Source organism: Miniopterus natalensis, chromosome X (assembly GCF_054644295.1).
Source record: "Miniopterus natalensis isolate mMinNat1 chromosome X, mMinNat1.hap1, whole genome shotgun sequence".
In the NCBI taxonomy this organism is placed as follows: Eukaryota; Metazoa; Chordata; class Mammalia; order Chiroptera; family Miniopteridae; genus Miniopterus; species Miniopterus natalensis.
In genome coordinates this window covers 86,846,709-86,871,851 of record NC_142103.1, presented here as the reverse complement: position 1 = coordinate 86,871,851, position 25,143 = coordinate 86,846,709, and the positions used below count along the sequence as shown (strand labels likewise).

Here is a 25,143-nt window from a genome sequence, read left to right as displayed (position 1 = left end):
CAGCAGCATGGCTTAGTTATCGCTGCACCCCTAAACTTAACACACTGTCGGGACAAATTAACAGCTCAGCAAATATTTGATCAAAAATTTTGTGAGTGCTTTAAAAAAGAGGGACCTTACAATTCCAAAAATTTTAGTACTTCTTTTCATTTAAAAGTCAGGAAATTTTTGCCCTGACCAGTTTGGCTCAGTGGTTAGAGCATCGGCCTATGAACTGAAGGGTCTAGGGTTCGATTCTGGCCCAGGGCATGTACCTGTTGCAAGCTTGGTCCCCATTGGGGAAGCAACCAATTGACGTGTCTCTCTCATATCGAGGATTCTCTCTCTCTCTCTCTGAAAAAGCAATGGAAAAAATATCCGCACATGAGGATTTAAAAGTCAGGAAATTTCAAATAAAAATACAAATGATACTCTTCATGGATTACATATAAATACTCAAGGGAAAAATCCTCAAGGACTTCTTCTACTAAGAGGTTGGGGGGTGGAAATGATTAAGAAACAGCTTCACAGAACTCATACTTCTAAAAATTATCTTTTTTCCTAAGCTGGAAATTAGAATTGAGTCAAATGGACAGAAAAATCACTAATCTTGATTTATTAAAATGCTTTTTTGAAGCCAAAGCCCATCTTTGAATTACTGTAAATATAATCATATTAGTCAGTGTTCAATAAATGAGTGCATCTGAGAAAGATTTAAAATGGAGAGATTTCACATTTTATTTACTTGGGTCAAAAGGAACCTTATTGAAATGCCCTGACAAAATAACCTTATTTGCTCTTATATTATTTTTCAATAGTAAAAAGATTATATAGGGAATCACTTTCCCATGACAAATGCATCCATGCACTAAGAGTATCTCTTTATCTTTAAAGCACATTATTAACCCATAAGGAGAGACTCTTAAGCAATATGAGATAACAGTGGATAAATAAACCTAAAACTGTTTTCATAGATGAGAAAGTTTTATTTAGCATCACAAAACACTTTCTTCTTATTTAACAGTGTTACTCCCACAAGCTGCTATGCACGTGGTAAAATAACAGCATTATCATACATACAATATAGGATAAATTATAGCTACAATATGGAAGTCTTTCCTTTGTTGACAAGTGTGAATTAATAAAAGTAGATAATAATTGTTTTCAAACCTAATAAAAATAAACATCATTTCATATGCTCAAAATATAACCATTTTCATGGATTTGCTATAGAAAGACTGGTCTGTATATCTATTTCTCCGTGTGTGTGGTATGTGTGTGTGTGGTGTGTGTGTGTATACACACATAAATAATTATCTAGAATTGTGCTATTGATCACGAATTGAGTTCCATTTGCAAAATAAATAAATGTTAATGACATTCTTTGTAATTCCACTTATTTTTTCCTACATGTGCATGATATCCTATCTGTCAAATATGGGAGAGTAAATGAGTCATCTGAAAGCATTTATTTAGAGGTTTTTAAAATGTATTCAGCCATCCTCACCAAAAGCTGGGTAGGAGGACATTTGAAGAGACTTGTTCCAGATGCCTTCAAGTGAAAAGTGGGTAGTGAAGAAATATTCTCATTGTTTTCAATTATATGTACAAAAAGCAATGTTTAGATAGGCCTTGAAGGCAAGAGAAAAACCTTGACATTATGTGCAAAATATTATGTAACTATGTGTAAATAGCACTAAATTAGAACTTTATCATATAAACATCTTCAGTAGATGTCCTCTCCTACCTCTTCTGCTTTTAATACAAGAAAAAAACACGTTGAAAAAAATAAATTACTTGCTAACGTTTTATTTTGGTATAGAAACACTTATTTTCTTTAACGTGAAAAATATTAATGTAACTTATTTTATTATTATAGACTATATAAAATTTATTAGTGTCTTATTGTTCGCACAGCTGTTTTACATATGTAATCTCAGTCCATATGTAATTTGCCACTTTACAGATTAAAAGACTACAAGCTCAGAAGGAATAAAGTTATGAAGTGACAGAGATAAATCTGATAAGATTATCTGAATCAAAGTCCATGCCTTCTGCCTGGCCGGCTTGGCTCAGTGGTTGACCATTGATCTATGAACCAGGAGGCCATGGTTCGATTCCTGGTCAGGGCAGATGCCCGAGTTGAGGGCTCGATCCCCAGCAGGGGGCGTACAGGAGGCAGCCGATCAATGACTCTTTCATTATTGATGTTTCCCTCTCTCTCTCCCTCTCCATTCCTCTCTCTGAAATCAATAAAGACATATTTAAAAAAAAAATAGTTCATGGCTTTTCGCACTGACCAGTTTATATTGTAATTGCATAGATCATATGGAATGCCATGAGATAACCAGAGTCACAAAAGCTGAACATATTAACACACATCCAAAACAACCATGAATTCAGAGAATCTTGTTTGAACAACCCAGGGGGTCCCATGTATGTTCTAATCTATGTGAATGGCACCCTGGATTTTACAAAGCACAACCCCCATGGATTTATCAAAAATCAAACCTTCCCTATGATGCTGGATGATTTGTTTGTTAATATTTAAATAATAATGCTCAGATTTTTACTAATTGATATTTAGTATTCAACTTTTGCCATATATTAACATTATGGAAATATGTAACATTCAACAATCACCAAGTTTGATTTGTGTATTGCAACCCCCACAAACATGTACTTTACATAGTCACAATAATATTCTGCCTTTTTTCACTTATTTTACACAAATATGCCACCGTTTTGTTTCCTACTAGAGATTCCACCATAATGAACATCTTCATGCATTCCCTTTCAGCTTCTGGTGTATAATTGCCTTAGGATAAATTATTGGGTTAACGTTATGGGAACTTTTCTGGCTTTTACTAAATATTGTCATCCTGTATTCCCAATGGCAATAGCGATTTTTAGTGGTACCAGAAAGAATGAAGTTATGCGGTGGAGAGTAGTTTTTGTTGCTTCTGTTTTTAAAGTGATTGTTGCTTTATGTGATTCAAGGAAAGAGCTGATGCTTTTTTAAACTGGAATCTGATTACTAAGCAAGTAGAACCTGTTTCATGCATTTCTTTTTCATGCTTCTACTTTTGTCAGAATACTTGTTTATTTCCTCTCCTCATGTATCTATTGAGCACTTGATATTTTAAAATTAATTGGAATGAGGTCATAAATTGGCCATTCTTAAGTATTTCAAGTTGTGGACTCCATTTAATTATCTGAGAAAATAGTGATCCTTCTCTATAGAAAAAAAATGCCGATACAGACATATTTGCCATACAGTTTCATGGGTGTCACTGACCTTCCTACAGAAGATTCCTGTTACCATTAAAATCCAAGGTAAGAATCACTATTATAAATTAAGCTATTACTGTTAGTGAAGGAATATATGTTCCCAAGTAGTCACAATCCTTTTAATTTTCACTTCATTTTTTGTGCTAACATTTTATATTTCTGTATATTTGAATCTATCCATTTCCATTGTTATTTCTCATATTACTTAAAAGCTGATCATTTTAAGTGTGATCAGCTGTATATCCATAGTTAATCTAAACTTGATATATAGGGTGTCCCCCAAATGTATACACACTTCAACAGCTGATAGCTCACATTTTGAAAATGAAGTATATTTTAATAAACACTGCCTTTATAATTATTCAAAGTGTGTACATATACATTTTTGGGGACACCCTGTATATTAGCATACATATATAAATTGTTATAGAGTTTATAGACTATCAATCTCTTAATTAAATGTTATTATAGACACAAATTCTATAATAAGAAACATTAACGTGAAATAAGCAACAAAGAGAATGAAAAAAGAACAATCTAAAATCTGTTTTACTAGGAAGTGATTATCTATATACTTCTGTTTAGTCATTTCAAGTAGCACATGTTCTATTTCACTTTCTCTAAGGCTTGTTTATAACTGGTTTTCTTGTTTAAAATCAGTTTATAACTGATTTCTTTTGCTAATAAAAATATGCCTGGATATATTAATAAGAGGCAAGGAAGAAAGTCTATTCTAGAAAAATTTACTTGAAAACTGTGCCCTGGAGATACCAAGGAGTGAACTACTACTTCAGAAATTGCAAAAAGTGACCAACATTTTATTTTATTCTCTCTACAGGGAAAACTCATACAAAATTAGTTTTCTACCATGACATAAAATTTGTATTTTATCTCAGAATTAATTAACCCGTTCTAACAAACCATTTTTATTCAATAAATCTGGCCCTTTATATTTTCTAAGATTAGTGCAAAGAACTTTGGCCCTGTTATTAACTTCTATATTTCTGAGACCCTCCATTCCCTATAAATGTGGGGTAACTGTGATATTCATGATTCACCACAGGGAGTTACTGCACCGAAATTATATTGGGCAAACAGAGAACATTAAATCAGGGGAACTGGTTTCCAGTTTCAGTGCAGAACTGATTAGAATTGTGGCCTTAAGATCACCAGGCCTCAGTCTCTTTATCTGTGAAACGAGGGCATTAATTGCATTTTAACTCACAGAGCTGTTGTTAAGATATAGTGAAATTATTTATTTTTGCAATAATTTATAGAATATAATTATTTATGTAATGCTTCTTGTGTACTGGTCCTATACTAGTTACTGAGAAGATAAATAAGTCTCAGTCTTAACCACAGATCACAGCTTAGTAGAAAATAGATATATTACAGATAAATAGGAATTTTTAAAAATGTCTTTATTGATTTCAGAGAGAGGAAAGGAGAGGGAGAGAGAGAAATAGAAACATCAATGATGAGAGAGTCATTGATCGGCTGCCTCCTGCATGCTCCCTACTGGGGATCAAGCCCACAACCAGGGCATGTGTCCTGACTGGGAATCGAACTGTGATCTCCAGGTTCATGCGTCAATGCTCAACCGCTGAGCCATGCATGCCAGCTGGGCAATAGGAAATATTTTATATAAGCAAGGATACATATAGTCAAGGGGTATTATAGGAACACAGAGAAAGAGATATGTAGGCCCATGGATGTTAGGGAAGACATTTTCTTGAAGGTGATGGCTGGGCTGAGTCTAATGGATGAACAAAAATAAGGAATGAAAAAGGCTGAAAGGGAAAGATGAATCTTTCTGGGGGCATAGCAAGGGCAAAGGCAGGGAGATAAGAAACGAAAAGGGCATGGGCTTCATTACGTGCAATTCAATTTTGTTGCACTGTAAAATGTGAAAAAGGGAGTAGCATGGGATGAAATTACAAAGGGAGCTGGGAGTGAGATCATGGAGAGTTTGCATGCTATGACCCCTTATATGCTGTCAGCTAAGATGACATGAGTGAAAGCATTTCAGAACTGAAAAAATTTAAAAAGCTCCAAACCAGTTATATGAACACCAAGAATTATTTCAAGACACGGGGAAGTTAATCATAATCTGAGCCAGAAAAACATTTTTTTTTTTAGTTTATTGATTTTAGAGAAACATCGATTTGTTGTTGTACTTGTTTATGCATTCATTGGTTGATTCTTGTATGTGACCTAATTGGTGATGGAACCCACAACCTTGGTGTATCAGGGTGAAGCTCTAACCAACTGAGCTGCCTGGCCAGGGCCCAGAACAACATTTTTAAAAATACTATTTCCTTGGGTGCTAGTTATTATGTTAATTGAAGCTCCTCATCACTTAAGTGACCCAGAAAATATAAGTTTAGGAATAGAAGTAAATATGAAAGTTGGTAACAGTTTAGAAATACACATAATAAAGAAATACAAAAGGATATGAGTTTATTTCGCTTAAAAAGAGGACTATTAAGTAATAGGGAAGAGCTATCAGTCAGTTTATTTTCGGCTTCCACCAAAAATGAGAAGATAGGAAATGAGCTCTATGGAAGATTGATGGTAAACATTAGGTAAGGTGATGTGATACTCTGGACCATTACAAAGAAAGGCCTAAAACTCTGGACTTATTTAGAAAATGGATTTACCATGTTATTAATGTTACAAAATGGCAATGCAAAGTAGAAGAGAGTAGAAAGGGAAATGAAATGAAAAATGCTTTCCATTAAATCTGAGTAATAGCTTTTGATCATAGGATTATAGAATGCTAGGGCCAAAGGTGACATTTGTGGTCATTTTATAATGAGGTGACCTAAATAATTAAATTACTGGACAAATGAGAGAGAGAACCAGTTAGTGGCAAAGAGGTTTCCTTATTTCCCACTCACACTGCTAGTCATCCTACAAACCTTTTGCTTAATAACATCCCCTGTATCCTTTCTCATTTCTAAGACAGGGACTGTCTGGGTTATAACTGCATTCCCAGCCCTTAGCATAGAATGTGTTACATAGCAGTGCTCAATTCAGGTGTTTTAAGTTAATGAAAATCAAATTTACTTTTCAGGCCTCTTCTCATTTTTCTGTGCAGATATTAATTCTGATAACCTGTGGTTGACAGAATAAAGGTTCTCCAAAGATGTGCGTGTCCTAATCCCCAGAATCAGTGAATAAGTTTTGTTAAAACTTTACTTGATTTAAAACAGGTAAATTTGAATTGTTTTAAAACTTTTTGGTATGGCAAAGATAATTAAGATTGCAGATGGAATTAGATTTGCTAATGAGCTCATTTTTGATAGGGAGATTATCCTGAGCTATTCCAGGGGGCCCAGTGTAATCAAAAGGGTCATTGAAAGGGGAAGAGGGCAGCGTAAGAGAGAACCAGAGAGACAGCAGCATGAGAAGATCTCGGCTCAATGGTGCTGGTTTTGAAGATGAAAGGAGAGGGCCATGAGCCAAAGAATGTGGGCAGACTCTGCAAAATGGAAAAGACAAGGAAATGGATTCTCTCCTGAAGCCTCCAGAAGGCATACAGCTCTGCTGGCTCCTTAATTTTAGCCCACTGGTGCCAATTTTGGACTCCTGACCAGAAGAACTGTTAGATGATAAATTAGTGTCATTTAAGCTTCTAAATTTGTGGTAATTTTTATAGCAATAAGAAAGTAATGCATAAACCTTCCTATTTAAGACTATTAATCAAGAGACAAATCCATACGGATACTTTCTACATGGTAGCAATACAACTATGGAAAAGATGAAGTTCTTGCCCTTTTGTCTTTGTAGCATAGTGAGAGAAACTCACACACACAAAAATAATAGATAGTAGATCTACAGATAAGTTTCCTGATAAAGAAGATACAGAATTTTGCCATCAGCATATAGGAAGGAAACTAACAAAAAATTAGTGCTTTCCTTGATGAAATGACATCTCAACAGAGTTCTGAAAGTTAATTAAGAGTACAGAGGCAGACAAGGTGGAGAAGAACTCCAAATAATGAAAAGAGCAGGTGCAACTATCAGGATGAGAGAGAAAGAGCATGGTCCTTTGAATGCACTAGAGAAGGAGGACAAACGTGGCAGAGATGACTCTAGAAAAAAGAGAACTAATCATTAGCCAAATTATGAAGAGCCTTAAACTTTAGCCAGAAGGCAGTTAGAAACCAAAGCAGAATTTTAAGTAGGGGAATGGCAGTATAGTTTTCTATTTTAGAAGAGAATTTCATAGTATGGACAATATACTGAGAGAGGTAAGACTGGAAAGAAGACCAAGTAGCTGGTTATAACTCTAATCTATGTGAGAAGTGATAATGGCTTGTATTGGTGAATTGCATGGGACTGGACAGAGGTACATATAGGTAAGATATGTTCAGTAGGTATTACTGATAAGAACTAGTTATTAATTAGATGTGGAGGTAGAGGGTTTGGGACAGGTACAGCCAATAATACTACTCAAACTGGAGTCTAGAGAGCCAAGGAAGAGGAATGTCTGGGTCTGCATATGCAATGATGGCATGGGAAGAATTGGGAAATACTGAGTTTTGGGTGTTTTGAGACAAGAAGAAGGATATGTGTAGTACGTAGTTGGATATAGGAACCTAAAGCACAAGAGATAAATCTGAGCTGAAAATAAAGATTTTAGAGATACAAGCCAACTGGCACACAGTAACTGAAGGCCCCATAGTGAATGATATTACTAGAAAGTGCGCACAAGTTTTCTGATCTGAAATATCACTGCCTCCTGGTTATCCTTCAGACACAAAGGCTGTTCCTAATCTGTTTCACTGACTTATTTGCCACTCACCCTGGAAATATTGGCATTCTCCCAGGATCCTATCTATTCTTCATCTCTTCTTGTCTTGGTATACAATGTTTATTCTTCCTAAGCAAAGTGACTCCCTCCTCCACTCTAACCACTACTATATATTGATACTAATGATACCCGAATCTGTATTTTTCATCTTGATCAATGTCCTGAGTTTCACAGTGACATAGCTGACTCTAGTTAATACCTCCACCTAGATGTCCTGCAGGTACCTTAACAATATCATTCATCTTCCCAAATAAATTCATGTATTCTACTCCTCCTGTCAATTAATGGCATCATCATTCATCTGGTAACTAAATAAGTAACTCTACAGTCATTATTCAAGTTTGAGAAATGTTTGTCCTGAGGTTAAAGCCAGATAATTTAGAATGGCATATAAGGGGCTTTACAATTTGACTCCAAACACTTTTGTAAACGTAATATCCAACATGACTGTTAGCACTCACACGTACTCCTGACCCCTCTACACACACACCTACCAGGTCTACCCTAGACATACAAGCCAGATGTCTTCATAAATAAGCTACACACTTTCCTTTGTTGTTTTTTCATGCAGTCCCTGAAATGTGACTTAACTCTCACTTTCAAGATCAGGTTCAAATGTTGGATTTCCTCAATCACCCTTCTGTCCTTGGCAGAACTCAGCAATGAATTCTTCTGATATATACATACACTTCAGTATTTTCCAAATTGTATCATATTATATGGTGGGGTGTATACACACACAAATACATTATTTTCGTTTATAATGCAGTCAACATACCACTCATCACCCCCATATGTGACCACACTTAGATGGGAAGGCTATTATGCCTTCGTAACGTCTGGCACCCAGCATGGTGTATCCAAGCAGAAAGAGGTACTTAATAAGAGGTGGTTGAGTAAATCAAATGATTAATCAATACCACAATTAAATCTGAGACCTAATGAGTCCCAGACCAATGTGTTTTTCTCTCCACTTCACCATACTGCTCAAACTGCTCTGTTAATGATAAACCTTCTGTCGTAATCATCAATTCATTTCTAAAAAATTCCATTGAGCACCCACCAGGTATTAAATCACTTTTCAATATTTTCTCCCAGAATTTGGCCTTGGGACTGAAGTATTTATTTTCATCACTATATGGAACAACAACAACAACAACAAAAAATAGAGATAGAGAATATTTCTTGCAAAAAACCTGCCTTGATTTTTCTGGGTAAAATACATTCTGGAATATGATGAAATTGCCCTTTACTTCATCTTTCATGACTATCATGGCTCCTAACACAATATAAAATGCTACAATGACCTGTCTGACTCTTTACCTCCTTTGTAAATGTTGCTTTTTTCTCATGTAGGTCAATTGCTTTTTATTGTAGGGAGTTGATAGACCCAGAAAGTAATTTGAACAGCTGTGTCAGTGCATATTGGATAAAAGTTCTCTCCCACCCTCTGCCACTTAATCATAGAATTTTTGCTATATTAGCAAATTGGAGTTGTGGCTGGAACCTTACTTAATCACACAATTGCATATTCATAAAAATAAAACCATATATATTGAAAATATAGTGCAAGAATTTTAGAAATATTTTTATGTACAGTTATAGAAGTTACATAAAATAGAGTAGTATCATATTAAAATGGGAGAGAAATCAGAGTTCCAAGAGTGTATGAAACAGTATTCACTGGTGAGCTGGAAAACAGAGCACCATGTAGTAGATGGTACATTCATTTTTTAAAACATGCTTTTATTGATTTTTTTTAGAGAGGAAGGGAGAGGGATAGAGAGAGAGAAACACCGATGAGAGAGAAACTTCATCAATCAGCTGCTTCCTGCATGCCCCCGTACTGGGAATTGAGCCTGAAACTTGGACATGTACCCTGACCAGGAATTGAACTGGTGATCTCTTTGTTCATGGGTTGGTGCTCAACCACTGAGCAACACCAGCTGGGCCAAATGGTTCATTCTTGTTCCCGTCAAATTCCATTCAAACACTAAAAATATGTATCAGATACAGTATGAGTCAGTGGTTAAACACATTCACTTCAGCACCAAAGAGCTTGGGTTCAAACCCTAGCTCCACAGTCACTAGCTCTGTGACTTTAGACAAGTTGCTTAACAATCTGCGTCTCATTGTGTTCATCGGTATCACGGGACTGAAAAGAGTGGTAAGGAATTGTGAATACTAAAAGTCACAGACCTATGAGACATATTACTACTGAAAAACTTAAGGAAAAAAAAAGAGAAACCCTATAAACATTTCTTCCTGGATATACCACTACTTCCTATGAGCCATCTGTATCAATTGAATTATCTTGTAAAATAGACACAATTTCTAGGTGGCAGTCATATTAAGAACTAGTCGGGTTTTTTAGTATTTATAAATGTGCAGCAATTAGGCTTTCCTTGATTTGAAAGATAAAGAGAAAATATGAAATTGTATTAGAATAAATTATACCTCCTCATGCCAAGAAGAATGAAATCTCTGTTTAGCAATGATGGGAATACTGCATATTTCTGTGGTGCATTATAATTGACAAAACGATTTCAAATGTATCATCTTGTTTAAACATGAACATGGAGGTGTAAACTTGTTATGGGTAAAAATAAATTACTATTAATTAGCATGCAGACTTGAAATATACTTTAGTAGTGTGTAATGAAAAAATCACTTATTTTAGTTAAAAATAATTGTCATGGACTAATTATGGCAGAGTAAATCAAAATAAGATCAAAGCCTCTGATGTAATTTGGAGGTGAAATGAAATACTTGGGTACTGAGGCAGAACTGCCAACTAGATACCTATTTCCATATCTTGGCCTAGTCAATTTTATTTTTGAAACATTTAATTTCTCTACTAAAAAATTTTAAAAATGTATTATTTTGTGACATACATTTACCTATTTTAATGGATTTGAAGAACTACGATAGTTGGTTTCAAATAAAAAGGAAAGCAATCAGCCCAAGCTCACAACAGCCACTTCCAAATGTTTGTGTCAAAGAGACGTTTTATAAACAGACAACACCTGAAACCCAGAGTCCTTTGCTAAACTTGCACTATGGAGGAAAGGTTGAAAAAATGGTACAGTAGACAGAGCTGATGCCTCCTGCTTTATTTCCTTGGTCCAGCCTGACTTTACCTGTTAGCTGTGAACAGATTCTGTGGTTGCTGGTTTCCTACCTCAAGCACCCACATCTCTCTGCTTCTTTGCATTAGGGCTTTCGCCAGTTCTAGAAAAATCTAGTAAGCCCATTCGCAGGAGCAGCCCAGAAATCACAGATTTAATGCCCCTATGGTGCAATACTCAGTAAATGAGAGACAGAAAAAGCCCAGTGGAACAATTGTCGGACATGTTCTCTAAGGCTCCCCAAGGGTTACGTGAGATACTGATCTCCGAATGGCCCTTAGTTTGTCCCTCCTTCCCTACTCCTTTCCCCTATCCCTCCCTTATGCCACTGGGGGTCACTTCCCAAATGAACTACCAGTGCCAGTGCTTGTTTGAGTCAGCTCTTTGAGCAATTCAAACTAACCCACATGGGTACTGAGCCCAAGTTACTTGACTTGATCTTGTATTAGCTAGCCTTAGGCATCTCTTAAGTAACACCAAACCTCAGTATTCTAGTCTGTAAAATGGAAACAATCGTGGTAAAAAAACCTCCTTGTTTTGTTTTGGTGAGGCATCCTGTAAAACAGCAGGTGTAGTCTTAAGCAAGGACTTAGTACAAAACAAGAAGAGTCAATATAATAATTATTATTAGTAACTATGTATTGAATTGCATCAAAATTTCTGGGCAGGTTGGTAAACTGCATTATTTGCTCATGATTCATTCATTGCTCTCCCTGTTTGCCCTGGATCGCCTTAAGGGGATGTCACCTCGCACCTCATTGATGTGGGTTTCATCATGTGACTTGCCCTGACCAATGAAACAGGAGCAGACACGGCTGTGTCAGTTCTGAGCCAGGGACTTGATAACTGTGCGGTGTTTTCACTGCTCTTGGCTCTTCCTCCCTTTGCCCGTCAAACATCAAGTAGACTAGTTTCCCGAATAAAGAGATACATCCATGGAGCTGACCTGAACCCAATACAAAAACTGAAGCAGACACGGGAATAAGAAAGAAATGTTTGTTCTTCTAAGACTTGGAGATCTAGATTTTTTATGGAGCATTGGCCTAGAATGAAGCTAATATAGCAGGTAAATAGTATATGTGTCCTATAGAATAAAACACAGTAATAGTTGACTACATATAGCACCTTCATTTAAAATAGATGTGTATTGCCTGGAAGGTGTGGCTCAGTGGTTGAGCATCAACCCATGAACCAGGAGGTCAGTGGTTGGATTCCCAGTGAGGGCACATGCCCGGGTTGTAGGCTCGATCCCCAGCAGGGGGCGTGCAGGAGGCAGCAGATCAATGATTCTCTCATCATTGATGTTTCTATCTTTCTCTCCCTCCCCCTTCTTTTCTCTGAAATCAATAAAAACATATTTTAAAAGAATAAATTTGTATTGAATGGTTTGAATTTAAATTTAATATAAATTGATGTATAGCTTTAAAATGAGGTATTAAAAACTCTCTGAAAGTCTTCCATTTAGAAGATATTATCTTTTCTATATTGGTATTCCTCCCTATCATGCCACTCACAATTTAAACATTAAAACAAGCATGTTTTTCTTATAGGCGGCCAAGTTATTAGCATAGACTGAAATCAATCTAGAAGGTGCTTTAAGGAGAGAGTATGTTCTAAGGAAATTTGGTGAGTTATTGTAACAGCAGTAGTCAGCACCGCTCACTTATACCTTGTCCTAAATATAGAAAACACTTAAAACAGAAATAAAGTTTGAGAGTAATCATTTATTCCCTTTTCACCAAATAAGGAAGTCTTAAGCCAGTGTTTGTATAAGATCAAGCCAAAAAGTATAAATAGAATTAAAGGCCAAACATTTTCCAGCATAAACAGGGGAAATTTTGCAGTCAGTGAAAAGAGCATTAGAATCTGTCTTTTAGGACAGATTTCAGAAAATTATTACCGATAATCCAAAAGAAGTCCTGGGAGCTAATCAAAGGAGTTGACAGGTTGAAGAGTTAATCATGTGCCAGTGCTAATAGATGATCCAAGTGGCAGAGCAGAGAGTACAGGGTCCCACAATCAATTTTTATTCAGCTCGAGGTTGCTAATACTGATGCTAAGTGGTTACCGACAGCTTCTTCCAAGGTTCCCAGTGAAAGATTTTTCTTTTTTCAAGTTTATTATGCCATTGGATTAAAAATATATATTTATTTATTTTCTAAGATCTGTGACAGGATTACTCTAAGAATACTTCCCTCAGTGCACAATGGCAAAGAATAAGTTCCACTGACATTGTGACTAATAATTTAAATTGATGCGAATTCAGGTTAGCATGTAAATTAGGTAATTGTAAAAAGTTCCCAAATTAATTTCTTTGTTTGCACTTAAGTACAATTGTGTTGAACTTCTACAGGAAAATCTAACTTAGAATTATAAAAGATTTAGGAATGGCGGTGAAAAGCTAGATTCTTACAAATGACAAAACACTTAAACAGTAGATGACTTTGAGGTTTGAAAGGAATTTACTGAGTCAAAGAGAGCTTTTCTTAACTATAGTTTTTTATGTCTGTGTGTGTGTGTGTGTGTGTGTGTGTGTGTGTGTGATTTTCTGTTTTCAGATTTGAACAAATGGTAGCACACCACAAACATTACTTTCTGATTACAGAACATTAAATGATTATAAAGTAGAACCTTCAAGTTTTCCAAAGTTTGTAAATCACAGACATTAGAATTCCCTAATTTTAACATTACTCTAATTAGGCTGTTTCTACTAAACAGATCATAAAGGATTGGCTTTTCTGAGTTACTGTAATCTAGTGATTTTAGCTGTGGACCAGACTATCTCAGTGTGAATGGTAGCTCTGCTACTTACTAGGTGTGTGCCTCAGTTTCCTTGCCTTAACCAGTGATAACAATAGTGCCGATGCACCACTGTTGCGAGCCTTGAGTGAATGTTCCCACTTGTGCCCTGGCTGTACTACTAACTAGCTCTGTGGACTTCAATCATTTAATTATATGGAACTCAATTTCCTCAAATTGAAAACAAGTAAGAATAATCTCTATGTGTTTCTCCAGACCTAAAATTCTGTCACCTGATTCTTTAAACTAGTGTTTTTCTCAGGAAGCACACAGCTCTGAGCCATATGACCTGGATTCAAAATGCAGCCCTTATACTTTCCAGCTGGGTTTCCTTCAGTTATTTATATAGCTCCTTTTGGTTTCCTCATCTGGAAAATAGCTATAAAAATAATAGATTTCTTATAGTGTTGTGAGGGTTAAATGAGCCATTTGTTTAAAGAGCATAAAAAGTATCTGGTCCCAAAAAAATATACATTGTTATTCTTATCCTGAAATCTAAGGACTTTGAATATGAGTATAGGGTGAATTTTTAAAATTGTGAGCAAAGTTTTATGAGTGTGTACAAATGAGAGTCTGCAGTCTTAAGTCAATTTCCAAAGGGCTTCATGGTGAAAATGTTGAATGAAACATAAAGACAGTTCTCTGGTTCTTATTACCATTAATGATCCATGTTTTATTTTTTTCAAGAACATAGGCATTAATAGCAGTAGGCCAAGTTGTATTACATTTCCTCAACTGTGGCTTTTTCAGTGCTTATTTAAGGAATATCCTGCTCTTTTATCTTCTAATATATCATTCTTTTTATGGATCTAGACATAGTAGCTAGGTTGAAATGAAGTGTAGTTATAGAGGCTTCTGCTACACTCCTTAACCAGCCCAAGAAATAATGGGTTCTCTTCATATTTCTTTATGTAATTACTTTCAATCATCTAGGTTTAGGCACTTATTATTATTTTTTAGTTTTTTTTACACCTAAGCATACATAGATGCAGTTTATTACAACTCATTTTGTTGCAGAGTCCTTTCTGAGAAGAGCACAGTTTCTTTTGTAATATTTCATGATGCTAAGTATTGACATAATGCTGTACAGTAATTGAGAGAGCAAGATTTGTGGTAACCGTTTCAGACATTTATGCCTTAATTTGCCGTATATCTTTATTGCACACTGTTCTTTAGTTTAAACAGCTCATGTCAATGAAGGAATCATTTAACTGATCATTCTCACAGCAAATAAAAAGGCACCATGACTTACAAGGAACAAATCACTCCTTGCTGCACAGAGATACAGTGAATTCACAACTTGGAAACCAGTACTTCCAAAATACAATATGAAACTGAAAATAAACTCTCAGCAGAGATCAGTAAGAAAAGGCTGATAATGGCTAAAAAGAGAGTAGTATTGATTGATAAAGTAATAATGAAAAGAGAAAGGGTCTACAGTATGCTAATTTAAACACTAACTTTGGACAAATATTCAGAGACTGGGAAATAAAATTTCAAGGTCAGGAAATGTCTTCAAAGCTGAAAAGTTGTCTGAACAAAGCACGTTTCATTTTCTGTGTAACTTAACTGAGGCATCAAAGTTAAAAAAAGATTCAAATTAAACACGATATTTTAGGATAAAGTTTAATGAAAAGAGAGGAGTGGGAGAGGGAGAAAGGGAGGGAAGGGCATTATTGACCCTGATGTTTAATACAATGCTGAGGTCAGTTAATTTACAAACTAAACTCATGTTCATTATCCAAACTTTAGAAACTAGAGGAATAAAAAGGTATTAAAAGCTCTATGATTGAAGTTTTGATGCTTCCTTTCCACTTTTCCTTGAGTAACTATAATTCCATTTTATGAATAATTGTATTATCGCGCTTTACAGTTTTTCTTTTTATCCATTAGAGAAATTTATTTTCACTGTAGATTCACACAATTAAATTCACTATTATGCCATTTGAAGAAAGTTCTAGATTATAGAATATTAAAACTAAGTATCATTCAACCTTCATTAAACATTGTACTGCATTTATAAATAATAAGTTCTAAGTTAATTGAAGACAAGTGGTTAAATACAAAACTGAGACATTCTCTACCAATTTAATGTTTATTAGAACATTATTTCTTTTCCCTTCTTTCCTTTTCATCAGCTATGATTACATTTATTTTTAAACCACTTTATTGAGGTATGAAGGCATGACTGACATATAAAAAGATGTACATATTTAATGTAGATGACTTTATGAGTTTAGAGATAAGTACACACCTGCGAAACTATCACCAAAATCTATATCATAAACAGGATATTCTGCAATTCTCATTTGAAATCATAACTGGGGTTTTCCACTGTTATTAAAAAACAATTTAAATAGCTAAATGTATCATATGACCCATGAAAAGTATCATTTTTGCCTATTTTTGGAAACCTTGAAAAATGTTTTCTCCAATCTTGCTATTAAAATAATGCTGTAGCCCTGGCTGGTGAAGCTCAGTTGGTTGGGCATTGTGTGCCAAAAGGTTACTGGTTCAATTCCCAGTCAGGGCACATGCTCAGATTGTGGGCTTGATCCCTGGTGTGAGGAGGGTTTGCAGGAGGCAGTTGATTGATGTGTTGCTCTCACATAGATGTTTCTCTCTCCCTCCCTTCCTCTCTCTCTAAAATAAAATCAATTAAAGAAATCTTTAAAATAATGCTGAAATTAATACCTATAAAGACAAATCCTTTACCCAAATTTGGGGTTATTACCTTAAAGATTTTTAAAAATTAGGTTAATGGATCCAGGCGAATAATCATTTCTACAATTCTTGGTACATATTTTCAAATTACTTCTCAGAAATACTGTAGCCTGACTAACGTGGCTCAGTGGTTGAGCATCGACCTAGGATCCAGGAGATCACGGTTCGATTCCCGGTTAGGGCACATGCCCGGGTTGTGGGCTTGATCTCCAGTAGGGGATGTGTGGGAGGCAGTCGATCAATGACTCTCATCATTGATGTTTCCCTCTCTCTCCCTTCCTCTCTCTGAAATCAATAGACACATTGAAAAAAAAAAAAGGGGAAAAAATACTGTATAAAATCATATTCCTTCCAGTAATGGACTAGATGAGAAGGTCTACAATGCTACATCATAGTCTACACTGAATATTTTAAATATGAAATTAATTCATAGACATATATCTATATCTACTTATACATGAATGTTTATATATTTAAAGATAGATAGATAGATAGATGATAGATAGATAGATAGATAGATAGATAGATAGATAGATAGATAGATAGATAGATGATAGATAGATAGATGATAGATAGATAGATGATAGATAGATAGATAGATAGATAGATAGATAGATAGATAGATAGATAGATAGATAGATAGATATAAAGATAGATATCACAAGAATTCAGACTCGGTACTTAGAATTGAGCAGTTAGGCCCTTCCTGAATACTTTGACTGAGATGCAAGTATAAGGGGTTATTGTCAATCATATTCTACCATAGGAGGAGCAGGGGAAGCCAGTCTGCAATAAAAGAGATGCTGCAGATAGAAGGAGATGTGATAGAATCCTGACAGCTTCTGATTGCCTGCTTCTAGCATTTTCTTGAGACACCACTACAGGCTCTCCTTGCCTTCCTTGAGAAACCTTTTAATCCTTCAAATAAATTTAGCCTTTAGAATCACTTCCATACTTGATAAAGCTAGTTCAAATTGGTATGTTATTTGAAATCAAGTGTCCTAATTAATGTAACACTCAAGTAACAGAGTTTGCTGCTGAAATCAGTTCTGTTTCATATAATTTTTCCATCTCACATTCAGATGGGAAGATGATCTTCCTCTTGAAAGGTTCTGAAGCTCTATCTGCAAACTCAAAGGAAAAATACTCAACCTGAAACTACACAGGAAAACAGAACAAAACTGGTGCCATTCCTAGCATTTAATTGGTACTTATCCACCACTAACACATGACGCTGCTTTGGTTTCTTCAGATTTCCTTGTCTGCATAGGGCCATTTAAACCCAAATTGGAATTGTCTCTGGGTTGCTATCAGTGATAATAAGAACTTTCAGTTCATGCCAATTATAAGAATTCACAAACATAGATAGGGGTGACCAAGGAATCCAACCAGAACTTTCTGTTTAGTTTCATTAGACCCAGACTTAATGAGAAAAAAATCATTAGCACTGAAAAACTTGTAAGCTTTGTTGAGCTTCTTGCTTAAATTTAAATAATACTGATTTTCTCTGTAATGGGAACTGTGGCAAAAAAAAAAAAAAAAAGAATATTAAATTCAGTAAGGAATATATAAAAATAAAACATGAGAGAGGATATGTTTATATATATTCCAAAATAGAAAAGAAAATTGGCACACTACCACAGAAGTATGATTTCCTTTTAATGTGCTTGCTATATAGAAGCCACGAATTGTAGATACCATTTTGATTTAGTATTATCAATAAAATAAACATTAATAATGTAACTAAATTTGCAAAATGACATGCATGATAAAATGGCACTATCAAGATATATGTATTTAAAGAAGGTCTCCCTTTAACTTTGCTAGATAATAAAATTTTAAATGCAAAATGCCAAAGGGAGAGTTAAAGTTCAAAATACCAATACATCTTAGTATTTTGTTTAAGGTTTCCATTGTTAAAAACTCAAATCCTCCATTTGATTTTATACTCTAATACAATAAGGTTATCTAAAATTGTATATTTCAGCAGTCCAATGGGTTTCCTCAAATGACAAATATAAACATATGCATGAAATTTTAACTTTATTTTCTTGATTAATTTTATGTTGCAGCTCATCAGTTTGCATTAGTGCAAACCTCCAACAGCCTCATGTGCATCATCATGAGGAGATGAAAAGAATTACGAAATAAGTTTGTGTCAGTGCAGAGAATGTTAAAAGTTTCCCTGCAACTAATATGAATAGAAATAATCACCCTTACTATAAACTCAATAAGAAAGAACACAAATAAATGCCTCTTCATTTCCGGTCTCATCTATTTAACATTTTTGGTCCTTTGTTCTTATCTTTGGTTTGGACCTCGGCATGGGTAGGCATGTCACTGCCCATGTGCCATTCTTGCTACCCCAGCTCCCTAATCAGATTTGAGATGGATGTTTTAAGCCATCTGCCTTGAGGTGTTCCAACTTTGATGTGAGCATCCTTGAAGGGATATGATGGAGTATGAGTTATGGTACTGTGCATATGTGAATTTTATGTTCAATTATTAAACTAAGAAAATATTTTAGTTCTCCTAAGGCTATTCGAACCTACATCCCCAACCCACAGCAGAACTATATTTTCTCTTCGGTGTTGTTAGAGGTATTTTGGTTAAAAAAATTTAAAAGGCCGTCTATCATTCACAAAAGTGTGAGTAGTGTAACTTACTTCAAGCAGATATAAAATTACAGGGAGGGCCCTTCCTCCATGTTTCAACTTCAACATTGGAATTCATTTGGGATTCCCTGATGACTCTACTCTGGAGAAAGAGCCATCAGTCAAGACCACACTCCTCTCCTCATCCCTTTAGTCCCTCCGACTGCCTTCGACTCTGTCCCCCCTCCACTAACCCCCCCTCCCAATAGGCCAGGAGACCAGGTTCTACACCTTTGAGTACAACTTTGGAAAATATGCAAAATCTTAGTTTCAACATCACAAATTAGGCTTCACAAATGGATTCTGAATATCCCACATGCTTTTGAAACCATCTTTTATGACCTGAACTGAATTACCAAATAGTTCATTATTAGTTTCTAATTATTTATTAATTCATTTAATAGTTATTTGTCACCAATGAAAAGAGAGAGCTAGAGATAAATAAAACGTACATAGGTATTTATGCTCCCCTATGTATTATCTCAGTTAAAAAGTTACGAAAGACAAGGGACAGTGTTTTGCCCAACTTCTTATTCCAACATTTTCCAGTGGTCCTCAAAAAATGTTTGTTTAAATTCAATTGTTGAAGTATCACTTTTCCAAACCAGTCTTTCTCAAGTAGAAATAAGCACATTCGGTGTTTCTATCTAAAATAAGAGCGGCTGTAATCATTATATTGAATGCAAATGTTTCCAAGACAGTAAAATACTTTTGGGTTTTACATCACAATCAAGTTCCATCTCTGCTTAAGATGTATAATGCTATATAAAAATATTGCTCCACCTAATGATAAAAAGCTGGATAATCTACAAAAGTATGAGTCAATCAGAGCTGCAGACAGGAGGCAAAAAGGTGGCAATCCTCTCCGAGACGAGTGTGGGCACATGAACTGTTTTTTCTTTGAAAGAACACCAGAGGAAGAGGTAGCCTACATAAGAGCAGGTAAAAGGAAATAGCTAAAATTGTAAGAGTTCTTAAAAGTCAGGGGTGGTCTCACCAGCATGGCTCAGCGGTTGAGCATCAACCTAGGATCCAGGAGATCGCGGTTCGATCCCCGGTCAGGGCACAGCCTGGGTTGCAGGCTCGATCCCCAGCAGGGGGCGTGCAGGAGGCAGCCGATCAATGACTCTCATCATTGATGTTTCTCTCTCTCTTCCTCTCCCTTCCTCTCTCTGAAATCAGTAAAGATATATTTTTTAAAAAAAAAGTCACGTGTGGGCTGGCACGACACTCTAGAATCTTTGGGGATGTGGACTAAAGCATTTTGCACTTACTCTGGAGCTCTTTTCACAGGCCTCTGTTGGTGTTGGGTATTTGCAAGAAAGATCAGGGGTAGGCCAGGAGATGAGAGGAAGCCACCCCCACCATGATACACAGGTACTCAATCAAACCCATTTTGCAGACCCTTGTCTCCTGAGAAGCAAAAGACTTACATCACTGAAAAAAGGTAGGAAACTCTACTGTCACTGGATCTAGGCAAAGATCTGTTTTTCGAGGTGAGGAGCATAGAATAAAAATATACCTATTCCTGGGAGAGGGAGAGAATATCCTTTTGGGCCCAGGATCCTGCACTGAAACAAAGCAGGGGTCTGTCACCACTGGAGGAGGCGCAGCTATACCAGGTCTGCCGAAAGCCACGAATGGAACAAGAAGACTGAGAAATCACTTTAGCACTCCAGGCACCATACTAAGCACAGTGCAGCGGCCTGTAGCTAGAGGAATTTGAAGTCAGTGGTGCTCTTCAGGTTGCTATAGTGACCATAAAACCTAAAACCTGCCTAAGATCAACCCCACTGACTTAAATGCCCTTATTAACAGTGTGGCAGAAAAGGAGCTGTGTCCATTTCTCAGATTAGATATATTTTCTTCACCCTCTATTGTTCTTCTGTACACAAAGTCTAACATTCACACACACAAGGGGAGACATGCAAAAAAGCAACAAAATATACCTGTTGTTATGAAGTAAAGCCATCGCTATATACCAGGCTCAGAGGGAACCTACACATTGGAACTGTCAGACGAGGACTTTGAAATAACTCTGATTGATAAGCAGAAAAACCCACCCATGGAAAGCATGACATCAGACTCCGTATGTAATAAGTGTTTTACATTTGTAGCTGCCCCCATGATAGGTATTGTCTCCCCATCACACCCCATCCCATCATGTAGAGAGAATATTGAGACTAGAAGACTATTTATCACTTCAAGGTTACACAACTTGTAAGTGTACATTTCTCTGATTCCAAAATCTTTGTTCTTTTTTATTATACCTCATTGCCTCTCACACTATAAAACTAAAATAAATTTATCCACTACTTCAAATGGTCCATTTACTTGGAGAAAGAGAGCCATTCCAACTGTAACATTCTCTGCTATATGACCAGAAAATGAAACATGAGGTGGGCTTCCAGATAAATTGGAAGACTGTGTTAAAAAATGCAAAATTATGAGGCATATTCCTTTCTCTGCAGCCTAAGCTGACTGGGTCTACCTCTTTTGTCATATTTTCAATACATAATTCCTGTTCAAATTTCCTTTCCATTTTACTAAATCATTTCAAATTTCATTGATATTCTTAAAATGCAACAAAAGAGAAGTAGATAATTTCAGGCATTCCAATTTGGAACCTTTTGTAGAGTGGCATGAATAGATTTCACTAAAATGTATGAAGCCCCACTTGCTCTTCTGTCTTTTTTATCATTTCGGGATTGGTGGGTGGGTTAGAGTTATCAGGAAGGGCAAACTGAATCTCAACATAAAAATGCAAGCCAAGCAAAGTTAAAGAAGTAATCAAAGCTAATGATCACACCTGTAACTATTATTGATTTATCGGTTAAGAAAACGAGGAGGAAGTTAATGGGTTCCTGAATATAAATGATGGGTAAAGGCTTGCTAAATAGATTCAACTTGCTCTAATTGTTCGAGCTTTGGATATGTTGTTATTTTTGCTGCTGTTTGTGTTTTTAGTTCTTTCTTTACTCTTCTCCTAGTGTACCGGCATGCCAGTTTAGAAGGCGGGTGATCTAAAGTTCATATTAATGATCAAATTCCTTGCCCTGTGCTAACTCTGAACCACAGAATTTGTGTAGAGCTCAAGGTTCATTCAGGACTCGAACAAACATTCTTAGTGCCCAGCACACATTTATGCACGATTCTATCATCATTTTATTGAGCATCCAGGAATTCACTAGGCCCCAAATCAGGGGAACTCGATCTACAGTGGTCAACAAAAATCGCTGAACTGTACTAATAATTAGAATTCATAAATATTTTTATAGACTCTTCTTTAATTTGAACTTATTTTTCTACACAACCCACGGCTCCCATTAGAATCATTAAAGCATATGCAGGAGTAATTACAAAGGAACAGAGACAATGTGATCACGATGAAAGGCTGCCAGAATAACAAGGGTGACAAATGTAGGGACGTATTAGAATTTCAATAAAATAAGGCAAACAAAAAGCCTTATTTAACTTCAATGGTAAGCATTATCTGATCTATTTCTTAAAACCCTCAAGAAAGTTTCAATGAATCGTTGCAGGTTTATGCAATGAAACAAACAAATCACACATGAACTATGACCAACCCTTTTCGAGTGACTGAGAGGGCTCGGTATTTTCAGTATTCTGGTTACCTTGAACAAACAAGTATGTACTTCTCAGGGTTATTAGGGAATAATCTGCTTTCTGCCCTTTCCCTACTCCTTCACACACACCTGCATACACACACAGAGTAAGAAAAAAAACCACAGAAGCTATGGGGAAAATAAACAGCAAGCAAAGAAGTTTTGATAAACACCAGAAAGTCTTTCATTTTAGCCTACAAGCCCCCCCCCCCCAATCAATTCTTTAAATGTGTAGATGGAATTAAGAGAAATCAGAACCTTGTAATTCAGTGGGGGCGGCGGCGGGTAAAAGAAATAGACTGGGCTTAATTCCTACAAATGGTGATGGTGGACAGTGGTCTCTCTCAGCTAATTTAAATCTTCTACAAGAGAAGACTTCCTCCTATACTCTGAAGGGCGAAGAGGGAAAACAGGAGGGGAACATCTTTGGAGGTGGTCCTGCAGACCATCTATTTCTAACCATCCCATTTAACTTTAGATTTATGATTTTTTTAAAAAGAGTTTAGTGGAGCAGGGACAATCTATAAAAGCAAGCCCCAGCAGCTCTAGTTAAGTGTGACTGAACAGACAAGATGCCCATTGACTCTGCTTGGGGAATAATTTGTATGTGGATTTATGAAATGACTGCTACATATTGTTGTTTCATCAGACAATGGCGGACAGAAGATGGAGATGAAAGCAAGAGCAATTCCAAGGAAATGTTTTATGCCGAAATGCTAATTCAGAAGATTTCTGAAACTGGAGATGTAAGAGAATATTAAGCATGGATTCTAGGCCATCCTTAAACAATCCAGAGCTGAAGAGCTGTTTTCAGGCATAAATTTGTTCTGTGTTCAATGTTCTTGACCTACTTCTCATAAGGAAAACTCTGCCTGAAAACTAGAAGAAACTCATTTTTCTTTCGCTTGAAACTTACCTTAAGAAAAACACATGAATTTGTACAAAATATATGACTTTTTAGTCTGCAGAAAACAGATTCAAGAGGATTTGGGGCAAAATATTTTATAAGGTATATAGCACATGAATATAAAAAAAAATGAAACACTGAAGGATAATTAAAGAAAGGCAGTTCAGTACCAAATGAGGGAGTAATTGGAGATATACTGAAGAACAGAGTGGGTGAGGAAGCAGGGGTCCTTCTATTAGGAGAGTGTGAGGAAGGGAACTCAGGTTTATTGAGGATGTACCATATGCACAATGCTCTATTCTGTATTTAATTCTAACAGATAGACTGTGAATTAGATAGATTTTCCTCTTTTACAAATGGGAAACCTGAAGCAAAATGGTTTTATAAGTTGCCTGTGATCACAATGCACATGTGAAGGAATTATAGAGTTAATTAAGGATCTCTATCTCCCTAACAGTTCAATCATCAGAAACACACACACACACACACACACAATATTTCCTGAGACTGTACTCATGGTCTTCAATTCCATCCTAGGTAGGTAAGGTAGGTACTGGTTCCCCACTGCCTTAGGGCTTTTCGGAAATGCAGAGCTTTTGAGTAAAACTAACTCTTGATGCCACCAACAGAGGTAAATATTTTCTGATCTCAGCAGATGCCCCCATAAAAATGTCACCCACCCAAAGGACCATGGCTCGCTGAACTCAGCAGATGCCCCCATAAAAATTTCACCCACCCGTAAGTAAACCATCACTGGCTTACACAACAGGTGTGTGTAGAAGAATACTGGCTAGAAGATTTCACCAGCTCTCATTGCCTACCAAGACAAAGAGGGGGAATTTGAGAGCAATGCAGATAAATGAGAGCTGCAAGCTATGTGGAGAGTGCTCTGAACTCCTACAACCACCCCTCTACTCTTTCAATCTCATTTAAAGAGAAGAGGGAGATAATAGATAATGTCCCCTTCAAGAGTGGAAGTCTGAGTGTACAGAAGGGTACCTGAGCTGTTTTGCAGGAGTGCCCGAGCAAACGGGCTGGGAATGTAGGTAGCCTCACAGAGGTAGGAACGTCTCAACAAGTGTATGCTGGGCAGCTAATATATACTGGGGCTTGGGGAGATCATGGAAGTTAGGAGAAGCAAGTGGAAGTCTTGCAAGGGTGTGGCAACTAGAACAGAGGGATCCCAAGGCCAGGAAGGCAGAATGGACATTTCAGC

The 25,143-nt window shown here is 36.3% G+C and overlaps 1 protein-coding gene across 1 annotated transcript in view; it reads right to left on the bottom strand.

Moving 5' to 3' along the window:
* Positions 1-25,143, bottom strand: part of DMD (dystrophin) — a 1,831,916-nt gene that overhangs the window by 1,654,842 nt on the left and 151,931 nt on the right. The gene's annotated exons all lie outside the window — the stretch shown is intronic.